Source organism: Salvelinus fontinalis, chromosome 23 (genome assembly GCF_029448725.1).
Source record: "Salvelinus fontinalis isolate EN_2023a chromosome 23, ASM2944872v1, whole genome shotgun sequence".
Lineage (NCBI taxonomy): Eukaryota > Metazoa > Chordata > Actinopteri > Salmoniformes > Salmonidae > Salvelinus > Salvelinus fontinalis.
Genome location: NC_074687.1, coordinates 40,814,312 through 40,827,477, shown reverse-complemented (window position 1 = coordinate 40,827,477; position 13,166 = coordinate 40,814,312). Strand labels below are relative to the sequence as shown.

Here is a 13,166-nt window from a genome sequence, read left to right as displayed (position 1 = left end):
GCAGACAGGTCCAGATCCCTACTGGAACCAGACCTGGGTTCAAATACTATTTGAAAACATTTAGAATACTTTAGCTGGGCTTGATTGAGCTTGCATGTCACAACAGAACCAATAGAATAGTCACAAAGCTGCAAACGCCACCCATCTGGCTCTCCAAACAGGTTAAAGCAATCACTTATAGTATTATAAAGATTTCAAATAGTATTTGAAACCAGGTCTAACTAACAGTGCTGTAACAGTAGCACACCACTGGCCTGCTGCTGCAGCTGAAGCACTGGGCCTGCTTTGTTCTCCTACTGCAGTACGGACTGACTGGACTCTCTGGCCTGTTGGAATGTTTCCACACCATTCCCTGATAATGACTCATCCCAACAAAGGACCCATCAGTTCAACTCATATTGTCTCTCATATTAAAAAAAAAAAAAATGGCACTCTTTTTCATATTGTATCCTTCACATCCCAGACAACCCATATTGGAGTGGAAGAATATTTCCTTTGTTCACGGCCTTATTTTCTGAGGAAGGGTAAATGTATATGTTTTCAGTGTGAGTTGAAAGATTTTGGGGTGTGGACTGAAACGCCTTACTGTATACCCACAAAGTTTAAGTCAGTCAGACTGAGCCGGTGAACTCTTGAACGCAACCAGCAGGTCCCCCATGGTTAATACAGCCAGAGATGGAGACAGATGTGCGTCCCAAATACCACCATATTCCCTATATAGTGCACTACTTTTGACCAGAGTTCTGTGGGCCCTGGTCGAAAGTAGTGCACTAAATAGGAAATAAGATGCCATTTGGGATGCACACAGAGATGTTGTTTATCATGCATAGATCTCACTTTGCACCGGCGCTACAAATGTGCATTGTATTCATCTGCTCCCCTTTTAGGCCATGTGAGGCCTTCAGCCCCAGAGCTACTCAGCTGTCATAAATGTTTAAAAAAATGCCCTTTGATAACGAGTTTGTCATTGTTTTATTCAGAAATATCAACCAGCCCATTATGGTGGCAGCAATTCTTTTCAATCGATACACAACAGCATATTAATATTTAATTCTTTATATGTCACCGCGATATAAAGAGAGAGTGGATTTTGTGGGGTAGGAGCTGGAACTCATATCTTTTCTAGCAGTAGAGAGTGAGGTGTAATTTAGGCTTTAGTTGGGGCTGGGATGTGGTGGAGTAGAGAGAGCGAGGCCTCTGGATTGCAGTAGCAGCATGCAATGATTTCACTAGATGTCCATGCCTCTCATAGCTGTGTCTCTCCTGCCATGTGTTGCATAATGTGTGTGCATGGCCTTGTATTACTATCCTCATGTGTACCGGAAATCCCCAAAAGTCCCCCCAAGGATAGTAAAACCAGAAATTCTCCCACATTTAGGATTAGAATAAGGGTTAGGTTTAGAATTAGGGTTAGGGTTAGAATTAGGGTTAGGGTTAGGGAAAATGGGATTTAGAATGGAAATTCATTTTAGGTGCCCACAAGGATAGTAAAACATATGGTGGGTGTGTTAGTGTTTGTCACGTATGTCCTTCTGCGTGTGTGTGTGTGTGTGTGTGTGTGTGTGTGTGTGTGTGTGTGTGTGTGTTTGTCCGTGCATGTGCATGGGTGCGTGCATACGCCTGTGTGTGTGTCTGTGTGTGTGTGTGGTCCCACTCTATCTGGTCTCTTTGTCCTGTGCAGTGAGGAGAGGAGATGTCTTGCCAGCCTGGAGTGGTATTTGTCCGCTGGTCACAGGCCCCAACTCCAAGGACACTCAGTCCATCTGCAGGAATCATAAGTTACATAATCATATTGTCCACATAAGTGACAGTGGACTGGTCACCATGGCTGGTTAGTCTGGACATTCAACTGTTTCAATGCTAATCATGCTATACATATCACTTACTCTGTGTGAGATGATATAGGCTTATACTTGAATTGCAGCACTAACTAGTCCATTGCAGACAGTGTGGTAATAACACCATGGCAGCGATTACAGCCTTCAGTATTCTTGGATATAAAGGCCTAATTGGTGGAGTGCTGCAGAGATGAATGTCCTTCTGGAAAGTTCTCCCATCTCCACAGAGGAACTCTGGAGCTCTGTCAGTGGCCATCAGGTTCTTTATCTCCCTGACCAAGGCCCTTCTGCCCCGTTTGCTCAGTTTTACAGGGGGCTCTAGGAAGAGCCTTGGTAGTTCCAAACTTCTTCAATTTATGAATGATGGAGGCCACTGTGTTCTTGGGGACCTTCAATGTTGCAGACATTTTTTGGTACCCTACCCCATATAAAAGGTTCTGAATACTTGTGTAAATTGGTATTTCAGTTGTTGTTTTTTAATACATTTGCAAAAATTCTGAACCTGTTTTTTCGCTTTGTCATTATGGGGTATTATGTGTAGATTGATGAGGAAATGCGTTTATTTAATCAATTTTAGAATAAGGCTGTAACGTAACAAAATATGGAAAAGTCAAGGGGTCTGAATAATTTCCAAATGCACTGTATATAGTATAGTATAGCCTATTGTCACGTTCTGACCATAGGAAGCCTTTATTTTCTATGGTAGAGTAGGTCAGGGTGTGACTAGGGATTTAGTCTAGTTTATATTTTCTATGTGGGGTTCTAGTTTGTTTTTTCTATGTTGGTGTTTTGGTATGATTCCCAACTAGAGGCAGCTGGCTATCATTGTCTCTAATTGGGGATCATACTTAAGTAGCATTTTTCCACCTGTGGGTTATGGGATATTATTTGGAGTTAGTGCACTTTGCACCTCTGTAGTCACGGTTTGTTTGTTTATTGATTTGTCTTTGCTATAGTTTCACTTCTTTAATAAATGATGTGGAACTCTACATTCGCTGCGCCTTGGTCCGTCTCTACAAACGAACGTGACAGAATATCCCATCAACAAAGGACCAAGCAGCATGCCCAGGAGGAGGAAGTATCCTGGACTTGGGAAGAGATTCTGGATGGGAAGGGATCCTGGACTTGGGAAGAAATCCTGGCAGGACAGGATCGCCTCCCATGGCGGGAGACGCAAGCGGTGAAGGAAGGACAGCAACGACGACAGGGTTCGCGGCCACGACGCAAGCCCAAGAAGCAGCCTCAAAATATTTTTGGGGAAGGGGGAACACGGGGTGGTCACACAGGGTGGTCAGCGAAGTTGAGGGGTGAGTCAGAGACCGAGGAGGAATATTGGGATAGATTGAGCGAGGAGTGGTTGGTGAAAGTTGAGGAGAGTGATGAGAGAGAGCTGTTGGTTTGGCGTAGTATGCACGGCATTCACCCTGAGGAGAGTGTTAGCCGTCCGATGCCACCTGAGTCAGCTCCCCGTACTCGTCCTGAGAAGTGTGTTAAAGTTTCGGTACAATTGATGCCGGCTATACGCTACAGGTCTCCAGTGCGCCTTCACAGCTTAGTACATCCTGTGCCAGCTCTTCGCACTTACCGGGTGAGGTGTGTCATCGAACCGGTACCATTGATGCCGGCTATACGCTTCTGGCCTCAAGTGCACCTCTCCAGTCCGGTCCTCGCACTCTCCCTGAAATGCGTGTCCCCAGTCCGGTGCGTCCTGTGCCTGTTCCTCGCACTTTCCCTGAAGTGTATGTCCCCAGTCCGGTACATCCTGTGCCTGCTCCTCAAAATATCCCTCAAGTGTGCCTTCCCAGTCAGGTACGTCCTGTGCCTGCTCCTCGCACTCGTCCTGAGGTGCGTGTCACCAGCCCGGTGCCACCTGTACCGGCCCCACGCATCAGGCCTCCAGTGCGCCTCCCCAGTCCAGTACGTCCTGTGCCTGCTCCTCGCGCTCGCCCTGAAGTGCGTGTCACCAGCCCGGTACCACCAGTGCTGGCCCCACGCACCAGGCTTCCTGCGACGATCCCCAGTCCAGAGCTTCCGGCGACAGTTCCCAGTCCAGAGCTTCCGGGCGACGGTTCCCGATCCAGAGCTTCCGGCGACGGTTCCCGGTCCAGAGCTTCCGGCGACAGTTCCCGGTCCAGAGCTTCCGGCGACGGTTCCCGGTCCAGAGCTTCCGGCGACGGTTCCCGGTCCAGAGCTTCCGGCGACGGTTCCCGGTCCAGAGCTTCCGGCGACGGTTCCCGGTCCAGAGCTTCCGGCGACTGTTCCCGGTCCGGAGCTTCCGGCGACAGTTCCCAGTACGGAACCTCCAACGACGGTCCACAGTCCGGAACCTCCTGAGAAGGTCCACTCTCCGGAACCTCTTGAGACGGTCCACGGCCCGGAACCTCTTGAGACGGTCCACGGCCCGGAACCTCCTGAGACGGTCCACGGTCAGAAACCTCCTGAGACGGTCCACGGTCCGGTACCTCCTGTGACGGTCAACGGTCCGGAACCTCCAGCTCCATGGCCGGAGCCTTCCCCTGCGCCGATGCCCAGTCTGAGCACGGCGTCCAGTCCCGCTCCAAGGCCGGAGTCTTCCTCTGCGCAGGTGCCCAGTCCAGGCATGGCGTCCGGTCCCACTCCATGGCAGGAGCCTTCCCCTGCGCCGATGCTCAGTCCGAGCACGGCGTCCAGTCCAGCTCCAAGACAGGAGCCTTCTTCTGCACCGAGGTCCAATCCAGGTACAGTGTTCAGCCTGGGTCCATGGCTGGATCCGCGGGATGAGCGGGTTCTTCGGCCCGCACCAGAGCCACCACCAAAGATGGGGGATCCGAGAGCTGAGCGGATTCTTTGTCCCGCACCAGAGCCGCCCCCGATGCTGGCGGATCCACGGGTACTTCAAATAAAATAAAATAAAATACAATTTTATTTGTCACATACACATGGTTAGCAGATGTTAATGCGAGTGTGGCGAAATGCTTGTGCTTCTAGTTCCGACAATACAGTAATAACCAACGAGTAATCTAACCTAACAATTCCACAATTACTACCTTATACACACAAGTGTAAAGGGATAAAGAATATGTACATATAGATATATGAATGAGTGATGGTACAGAACGGCATAGGCAAGATGCAGTAGATGGTATAGAGTACAGTATATACAAATGAGATGAGTAATGTAGGGTATATAAACATAAAGTGGCATAGTGATAAATGTAGTACATAAAGATGGCAAGATGCAGTAGATGATATAGAGTACAGTATACTCTAGTACTTCGCCCTGCACCAGAGCCGCCACCGACACTAGCCAACCCCCTAACCCTCCCTTTGTGTTTCAGGTTTTGCAGTCGGAGTCCGCATCTTTGGGGGAGGGGTACTGTCACGTTCTGACCATAGGAAGCCTTTATTTTCTATGGTAGAGTAGGTCAGGGCGTGACTAGGGATTTAGTCTAGTTTATATTTTCTATGTGGGGTTCTAGTTTGTTTTTTCTATGTTGGTGTTTTGGTATGATTCCCAATTAGAGGCAGCTGGCTATCGTTGTCTCTAACTGGGGATCATACTTAAGTAGCATTTTTCCACCTGTGGGTTATGGGATATTATTTGGAGTTAGTGCACTTTGCACCTCTGTAGTCACGGTTTGTTCGTTTATTGTTTTGTCTTTGCTATAGTTTCACTTCTTTAATAAATTATGTGTAACTCTACATTCGCTGCGCCTTGATCCATCTCTACAAACGAACGTGACACCTATGGAATAGTAGCCTATACTAACCAATAGTATTCTCATTTCACCTACATTTTTGATTAAACTACTTGTTATATGCATTTCAAATCAAATCATATTTGTCACATGCACCGAATACAAGAGGTGTAGACCTTACCGTGAAATGCTTAGCCCTTAACCAACATTGCAGTTTTAAGAAAATAGAGTTAAGAAAATATGTACTATATAAACTAAATAAATAAATAAACAATAACACAATAAAGTAACAATAATGAGGCTATATACAGGGGGTACCGGTACCGAGTCAATGTGCGGGAGGATAAGGTTAGTCAAGGTAATTTGTACTTGTAGGTAAGGGTAAAGTGACTATGCATAGATAATAAAATGTGAGTAGCAGGGGTGTAAAAACAAAGGGGTGGGGGGTGTCAATGCAAATAGTCCGGGTGGCCATTTGATTAACTGTTCAACTGTTCTTATGGCTTGGGGGTAGAAGGAGCCTTTTGAGCCTAGATTTGGCGCTCAGGTACCGCTTGCCGTGCGGTAGCAGAGAGAACAGTCAATGACTTGGGTGACTGGAGTCTTTGACAATCCTTCCTCTTACACAACTAGTATATTGGACCTGGATGGCAGGAAGCTTGGCCCCAGTGATGTACTGAGCTGTATGCACTATCCTCTGTAGCGCAGTACGGTTTGATGCTGAGCAGTTGCCATACCAGGCAGTGATGCCTATGTGAGAATGCTGTTCATTGACTACAGCTCGGCATGCAACACCATAGTGCTCACAAAGCTCAACACTAAGCTAAGGAACTTGGAACTAAACACCTCCCTCTGCAACTGAATCCTGGACTTCCTGACGGGCCTCCCCCAGGTGGTAAGGGTAGGCAACAACACATCTGTGACGCTGATCCTCAACACGGGGGCCCCTCAGAGGTGCGTGCTTAGTCCCCTCAGATACTCCCTGTTCACCCACGACTGCGTGGCCAAGCACGACTCCAAAACCATCATTAAGTTTGTTGATGATACAACAGTGGTAGGCCTGATCACCGATAACAATGAGACAGCCTATAGGGAGGAGGTCAGAGACCTGGCAGTGTGGTGCCAGGACAACAACCTCTCCCTCAACATGAGCAAGACAAAGGAGATGATCGTGGACTACAGGAAAAGGAGTGCCGAACACACCCCCATTCAGGTCGACGGGGCTGTAGTGGAGCGGGTCGAGAGTTTCAAGTTCCTTGGTGTCCACATTACCAACAAACGATCATGGTCCAAACACACCAAGACAGTCGTGAAGAGGGCACGACAATACCTTTTCCCCCTCAGGAGACTGAAAAGATTTGGCATGGGTCCCCAGATCCTCAAAAAGTTCTACAGTTGCATCATCAAGAGCATCCTGACCGGTTACATAATTTCCAGAGACATTCTGAAAAACAGTTGGTTTCTGTCAAGTGACATCACTGGGGGAACTACTTGCTAAACTGGTAGCGTAGGAATCAATGCAACTGAGTGCACTGGCACTGCAAACACTGCGTACATGTTCAGCATTTTAGATCATGTAGCTACCCAATGAAATTATTTTCCAACACAATGGTCTGACACAATAGCTCAGTAGTCAAATCACATGTCACAAGGTTTTGGACAATTTCCAGATGTCCGTGTCCTATGATAGTGATAAATAGATGATGAGTTGATTTGCAAGGTATAGGCCTATTCATCACTAAAATGTGCCGATCATAACAGCTAATATCTTAATAAGGACACAGTAATTGTTTAATGTAAAATATGAGATGCAGGGATGGATTGATCAGGGGATGTTCATTCAACAAACAACCTGTGAGCTGTCCAACTCAATTCAGGGGAGTAGCCTACCCATATGTCTACCTGAGCGGAAAGAAATTATAATATTTAAATAATCTAAATTCCAACAATTTTAAATCCATTTAATGTCCATTTTATTTGTATTGTATTAGCATTTAAGTATATTAAATACATTTCAAATAATCTAAATTGGGACACTTTTTTGTACTTAAGTACATTCTTACTAAAGAGCAAAACAAATATACTTTGAATACACCTTAAGTATATTTTATGTATATTCTCTTAAAGTAGAAGTATACCAAAATGGGATTTGAATTCCTGAATTTTCTTTACAGATAAAGGGTATTTATAATCTGTTTCAACTATACTTTTATAATTGAAATAGACGTCTACTCATTAACCACATTAGCACTGTAATTAGCATGTAAAGGATACCTTGATTGATACCTTCTCAGCCAATGTTAAGGCTATTTACAAAGCAGATGTGGCTAGAGAAGCAATTTACGAGTAACATTTCTGAACATTTTTGAAACATTATGGTGATAAATTAACAGTAAAAAAAATTGTAATGTGTAGTATGTAATGTGCAATTAAAAGTACAACATTATTCAGTTGGAAAATGAACATCAAAACATTTGAACAAGCTAAAAATTAGGGACAATGTCATTTTACAAATCAAAACTTCAGCTGCAGAAAATTATGCTGAGTAATATGCCCAAAAAATGTATACATGCGTTTGCACATAAAAATATATTTTGTGGACATTTAAGTTAAATATACTTTTTGTATATTTTCTAAAGATATGAACAAGTATACTCTCAGGGAGCATGTTCCTCAGCTGTGCATGTTCCCTTATGTGAAATAGACAACCATTATCACCAACTATGTTTCCATCCAACCATTTCATGCGGATGAATTACCTGACATATGAAAAAAGTTACGACCGGGCTGATGGAAACATGAAATGTCGGTACAATTTTATAAATGCCAACAGACAATTTGTTCGTTCGACATGGTGGGATGTTTTTCTGTCTGTAAAATGTGTCATGTGAGAAATGGTGGTGGAAACGCCTTTATGAGAATATATTGATATAATAACCATCACATCAAAGTAAACTTGGGAGTCACACGATGATATGATAATTACATTTTTTTAAGGAACTCAGTTTGGCTTTCAACTTACTCTTGAAAGTTGTAATAGTAGAATGCATAACGGTAGTCCATTATCTGTTTTCCTCTTGTCATGTCAGTCATTGCATACCTTAGAGAGCTAGGTTTTTTAGCTCATAGATTTTGTAGTAATGTTCAAGTCACTCAAATATCACATGAATACACATTAGACAGAGATGGCCGCCTCGCTTCGCGTTCCTAGGAAACTATGCCGTATTTAGTTTTTTTATGTGTTATTTCTTACATTGTTACACCAGGACATCTTAGGTTTAGGTACATACAGTTGGGAGGAACTATTGGATATAAGAGCAACGTCAACTCACGAACATTACGACCAGGAATACGACTTTCCCGAAGCGGATCCTCAGTTTGGTCCACATCCCAGCTGGCGATCCAAAACAACGGCGCCGCAGAAGCGGTCTTCTGGTCAGGCTCCGTAGACGGGCACATCACACACCCCTCCCGAGCATACTACTCGCCAATGTCCAGTCTCTTGACGACAAGGTGGATGAAATCCGAGCAAGGGTTGCCTTCCAGAGAGACATCAGAGATTGTAACGTTCTTTGTTTCACGGAAACATGTCTCAATAGGGATACGTCATCAGAATCGGTACAGCCACCTGGCTTCTTCACGCATCGCGCCGACAGAAAAAACATCTCTCTGGTAAGAAGAAGGGCGGGGGTGTATGCCTTATGATTAACGAGACGTGGTGTGATCATAACAACATACAGGAACTCAAGTCCTTTTGTTCATCTGACCTAGAATTCCTTACAATCAAATGCTGACCGCATTATCTACCAAGAGAATTCTCATCGATCATAATCACAGTCGTGTACATCCCCCCTAAGCAGACACATCGACGGCCCTGAAAGAACTTCATTTGACTCTATGTAAACTGGAAACCACATATCCTGAGGCTGCATTTATTGTAGCTAGGGATTTTAACAAGGCTAATCTGAAAACAAGGCTCCCTAAATTTGATCAGCATATCGAATGCTAGTCAAGGACCATATCACCTCCACCCTACCTGACACCCTAGACCCACTCCAATTTGCTTACCGCCCCAGTAGGTCCACAGACGAGGCAATCGCAATCACACTGCCCTAACCCATCTGGACAATAGGAATACCTATGTAAGAATGATGTTCATGGACTACAGCTCAGCATTTAACACCATAGTACCCTCCAAACTCGTCATTAAGCTCGAGACCCCGGTTCTCGACCCCGCTCTGTGCAACTGGGTCCTGGACATCCTGACGGGCCGCCCCCAGGTGGTGAGGGTAGGTAACAACATCTCCACCCTGCTGATCTTCAACACTGGGGCCCCACAAGGGTGCGTTCTTAGCCCTCTCCTGTATTCCCTCATCACCCATGACTGCGTGGCCTGCACGCCTCCAACTCAATTATCAAGTTTACAGACGGCGCTACAGTGGTAGGCTTGATTACCAACAATGACGAGACGGCCGACAGGGAGGAGCTGAGGGCCCTCGGAATGTGGTGTCAGGAAAATAACCTCACACTCAATGTCAACAAAACAAAGGAGATGATCGTGGACTTCAGGAAACAGCAGAGGGAGCAGCCCCCTATCCACATCAAAAGGGACAGTAGTGGAGAAGGTGGAGGCTGAAGAACCTCAGGAGGCTGAAGAAATTTGGCCTGTCACCCAAAACCCTGACCAGCTTTTACAGATGCACAATCGAGAGCATCCTGTTGGGCCAGGCTGTGTATCACAGCCTGGTACGGCAACTGCACCGCCCCAAAACCGCAAGGCTCTCCAGAGGGTGGTGCGGTCTGCACAGCACATCACCGCGGGCAAACTACCTGCCCTCCATGACACCTACAGCACCCAATGTCACAGGAAGGCCAAAAAGATCATCAAGGACAACACCCACCCGAGCCACTGCCTGTTCAGACCGCTATCATCCAGAAGGCGAGGTCAGTACAGGTGCATCAAAGCTGGGACCGAGAGATTGAAAAACAGCTTCTATCTCAAGGCCATCAGTCTGTTAAATAGCCATCACTAACTCAGAGAGGCTGCTGCCTACACTGAGACCCAATCACTGGACACTTTAAATCGATCACTAGTCACATTAAATAATGCCACTTTAAATAATTTGACTTTAATAATGTTACATATCTTACATTACTCATATCACATGAATATAGTGTATTGAGGCTCAATCACTGGACACTTTAATAAATGGATCACTAGTCACTTTAAACAATGCCACTTTAAATAATGCCACTTTAATATTGTTAACATATCGTACATTACTCACATCACATGTATATACTGTATTTTATACCATCTACTGCACCTTGCCTATGCCGCTCGGCCATCGCTCATCCATATACTTATATGTACTAATTCTCATTCACTCCTTTAGATTTGTGTGTATTAGGTAGTGGTTGGAGAATTGTTAGATTACTTGTTAGATTTGTGTGTTGTAGGTAGTTGTTGGGGAATTGTTAGATTACTTGTTAGATATTACTGCACGGTTGGAACTAGAAGCACAAGCATTTCGCTACACTTGCATTAACATCTGCTAACCATGTGTATGTGACCAATAACATTTGATCTGATTTGATTTTATGTGTAACGTATCTATCTGATGCTGTCTGGTCAGAAAGAGTATGACATTGTTGCTGCCCGTAGCATTGAATGCAAGGGAAGCCAGCGAGCGTTTGGCCTCCCTTGATAAAAATAAATACAAATAATATCCAATCTAAACTCAGTGAGCTCAGCTGGGAATGGTCCTGGCACACCAAAAAAACTGTCAAATCCAGTTTGGATTTGGCTTCAGACCTGTCACATCACAAGCCCAACATAATTATTGACAGAAAAAAACTTGAATTGTTGCATCTAGTTGTTGTTGTCCTCCGGTGGCTAGCTAGCTAGCTAAAATCCTTCCTAAATTAGCCATGGATAGAGATAGGGATTTGGCCTTATGGTTTTACTTAATTCTCTGTTCTGGCCAATAATTATAATGGCGATTCTGTTCCAACCATAAATTCATACATTGTGTCCCTGGCCTGAGAGAATGGAAGTTCAACATGTAGCTAGATGTAATATGCTAATGTTAACTAGCTGGCCTGGCACATCATTGCCCATGAAAGGAAGTTAGGCTAGTGAGCAAGTATTTTAGCCAGGTAGCCGAGGACAACAAACACTAAAAGTGTGTACTGTATGAGAGAGTCATAGACCGTTTAGGCAACATGAAGAGGAGGATGGCATTGGCGTTTCTCTACAAGTAGGGTGAGTCAACATGTTTTTTCTGCTTGCACGCACACACACCACAGACACACACACACACAAATCAGAACCATGGACTGCCACATAATATTTAGCTTAAGCTGATTGGACTAACTCGTTTTGACATCTTTTACAGTAGTTGTCATGGTATTAGACAAAGCAGAGGTGATTAGATGATGAAGTTGAAATGGTGCTGGAATAGTGGAGGCAGCTCCTGTTTTCTTTGTGATTTGCGGTAACTCTCTGTGGTTCAAAATCAATAGTTATTTAGTAGTCCAAATATATCGGAACCATTACCTTGCTTGATCATGCTGTAGGTCATGTAACTGTTTGTTACGTGCAATATGCTATCGTGGACTTGAATGGACAGATGTTGCTCTCCAGTTTTGAAATGAAAACAAATGTGTGGTTGAATTTATTCTGCTACTGTCTTATTGTTTATCTCAGCCTTAGGCCTATATACAGTATCACGGTGTCAAGGCATATGAGCTGACAGGTTATAGAGCAAACAACGCAATCATCACAACACATAGGTAGTAGTGTGGCTTTTTTCTGGATTGGCTTCCCCAGTGATTTTACCCACGCACTGCACTGCTACTGTTCGGTACATGGGAATTTAACGGTATTTATTTTATTTTATGTGCACTACATCATCACGCGCAACCTTTTATCCTAAAAAAAAGTCAGTTTGATGGAAACACATGTCTGTTGGGAAAATGCACATATTGTTTTATGCAGATTTTAAAATATTCACATGAAAATCTGTCTCAAATTGGATGTAAACCTAGCTATTGTCAACTTTCTCTGCACTCTTCTGAACAGGAAAAGTACTTTAAAGCTCATTATTGGTACTGAATCTATACTTATAATGTATTTGATCACTCACAAGCTGAGTTTCGTTAAAACAAATCTATGCTTCAACTTAAAAACAACTCCAAGTGTATTTTGAATTAATATACTAAATTACAATGAAAGTGTATGAAACGGAAGTACACTTTTAATGAGTGTGTTTAAGTGTAATGATAGTAAACATGTAGTATACTTAGTACAAAAGTACACTTTTGAAAGTACACTTTCAATAAATGTTTTGTAGTTTGATAATAGTATATTTACAGTATACTAAAAGACTGAAAAACAATTAATTTAAAGTACACTTAATAATTATGTTGAAGTGTAATAATAGTACATTTACAGTTGAAGTCGGAAGTTTACATACACTTAGGTTGGAGTCATTAAAACTCGATTTTCAACCACTCCAAAAATGTCTTTTTAACAAACTATAGTTTTGGCAAGTCAGTTAGGACATCTACTTTGTGCATGACACAAGTAATTATTCCAATAATTGTTTACAGACAGATTATGTCACTTATAATTCCCTGTGTCACAATT

The 13,166-nt window shown here is 43.9% G+C and overlaps 1 pseudogene; it reads left to right on the top strand.

Moving 5' to 3' along the window:
• The window catches only part of LOC129821497 (glycerol-3-phosphate dehydrogenase, mitochondrial-like), an 82,286-nt pseudogene that overhangs the window by 17,340 nt on the left and 51,780 nt on the right, over window positions 1-13,166 (top strand).